Consider the following 2,521-nt stretch of genomic DNA (forward strand, 5'->3'; position numbering starts at 1 on the left):
AACAAGAGATTGGAAGTCTCAATTACTCCTTTGTGAATACCATATGGAGAACAGGAAGGAAATCAACGTTTGTTTGTAATATTCAAAAATGATGATGGTGAGAATGTGGAAGATGGATCCAGATTAATGGCCAATGAAGTTTAACACTGATAAATGTGAGATGATGCACATCTGAAATAAGAAGACAAGTGAGTACTAAAACTGTGAAGGGCGAGGGCTAAACTTGCTCCTTTTTTCTTTGCAACAGGGAAGGTTGAGGAGGGAACATGGTACAGGTGTACAAGAGCATAAGGCGTTTGGAGAGAATGAACAGACAGCAGCAGTTTCCTTTACTCGAAGGGTCAAACACAAAGGAAAACGTACTTAAAGTGAAAGGCAGGGGATTGAGAGAGGATTTGTGGAGTCTGTATTGAACAGAAAGGGTGGCACAGATATAGACTATAAAGTTCCTATGTGTGAAAACAGGCACTTCGGCCCAACAAATCTACACTGACCATCCAAAGAGTAACGCACACAAACATGCTCCTCCTATATTTACCCCTGACTAATGCACCTAATCTACACATCTCTGAACTCTTTGGGCAATTTAGCATGGCCAATTCACTTAACCTGCACATCTTTGGATTGCGGGAGGAAACCGGAGTACCTCGAGGAAACCTACGTGGAAACGGGGAGAATGTGCAAAATCCATACAGGCTGTCACCAAACCTGGGTCCCCAGGGCTCTAAGGCAAGACTGCTAACCGCTAAGCCGCTGGTCTGCGTCTGGAATGCATTTCCTAGGCGGGTGATTGATCAGGTTATCTCACAAACTTTTTTAAAAGCCTTTGGATATGCACTTGGTGGTGCAGGCTCGGATTTTCATTCAATTATTCTATGTGGCGGCAGCCACGAACACTCAGATTTTTTCTGAAGCAATAGCTAATCGCAGTTCCTAGTTTGTTCCATTGACTGTACTCAGTATGTGAGCCTCCAGTGAAGTGCTGGTGTTATCTCCCACTTTTTATTTAAATGTTTCTGTTTCCTTGACTTTGTAATGTAATTTCCTGTGTCGATGATGTCATTTCCGACCCTTTTTCTCAGGGGATGGCAGTTGGAGTCAAAATTGATATGTTTGTTGATGGATTTCCGGTTGGAATGCCATGTTTCTAGGAATTCTTGTGCTTGTCTCTGTTTGGCCTGTCCGAGGATTGATATGCAGACCTAGTCCAAGTGGCGTACTTTCTCATTAGTACGTAAGAAATTAGTGTTAGGGTCATGTCTTTTGTAGCTAGTTGATGTCCATATATCCTGGCAACTAGCTTTATGCTTGTTTTTCCGTTGTAGCGTATGTTACAGTTCTTGCAAGGCTTATTGTTCCTGGAGCAGAACAGACAATGATGTGAATTTATTGCGGTGCTCAAAGTATGAAAAAAAGTTGCAGAGTTCAAAAAGAATACTCTATTAGTCAGCATTACAGCATCAAGGAATTCTAATTTCAAGGTAGTCAGCAAAAGAGCTAGAAGTGAAATAAGGAAAACGTATTTATTTAGAATGTTGTTACGAATTGCAATTGACTGGGAAAGTTGTGGATGAAGATTCAAAAGAGAATTGGATATATATGTGAAAATTATGAATTTAACGGGCAATAGAAAGAGAGCTAGCAAATGGGGGTGCTTGAGAGACATTTTTGGAGCTGATTAATACATAATGACCAATGCCCTCCTTCTGTACTTTAAAGTTGTGTACTCTATCATGTGCCAGCTGTGAATAAAAGTCAGCATCCTATTATTTCACTGTGTACATGCTCGCAAATTTCTGATTATTTGGTGCTGCATAAGCAATTAAAATGCAAGTATTGCAAAGTCAGCTTCGTTATGAATCTAATTATTACTCAGAACATGAATATTTTACATGTTGTATTCCAATTACTAAAACAGATATATCATTGCTTTGTCACAAAACTCTTTGGAAAGCTCTGACTTTTCACTGAAACGATATTATGTTCGTTGCTTTTTTTCACTCTCAACATTTCATACTAAACATCATTCATTCTAAAACTGGAAGTTTTCAAATTATTATTCACTAAAATTTGATAACACAAATAATTTATTTAGTTTAATATTCACAATCTATATTGAATTATTGCCATTTTTAAATTGCTGGCAAATAGCTGAAGACCGTACATTTCAGTGAGAAATTAAACTGATTGTTTATATATAAATGCATAAGAACGCTAATATTATTTGTATGTTCATTCGTTTGCTCACTCTGAAAATGTAATCATTCAGAAGCCAACCACTTTAAACATGTTGGAGTGGCAAAAAATTGCTTTGAATCCTGACATTGAATATTTAATTCTGATCACAAGATTTATGTTCTTTCTTCGATAAAATAAAATGTACATACTTTATTTCTGTGTTAGAAAATCTTGACATGTGTTTATATTTTAGCTCCATAAATATAGAATCAACTTAATTGATTTAAGATATTATAGTTCAGTTGAATGATTATCGTTCACATTTTATTTTTGCCCAATTCAT

This window comes from Chiloscyllium plagiosum, unplaced genomic scaffold (assembly GCF_037043375.1).
Source record: "Chiloscyllium plagiosum isolate Xiang-an unplaced genomic scaffold, Cpla_swu_hap1 HiC_scaffold_42, whole genome shotgun sequence".
Taxonomy (NCBI): domain Eukaryota; kingdom Metazoa; phylum Chordata; class Chondrichthyes; order Orectolobiformes; family Hemiscylliidae; genus Chiloscyllium; species Chiloscyllium plagiosum.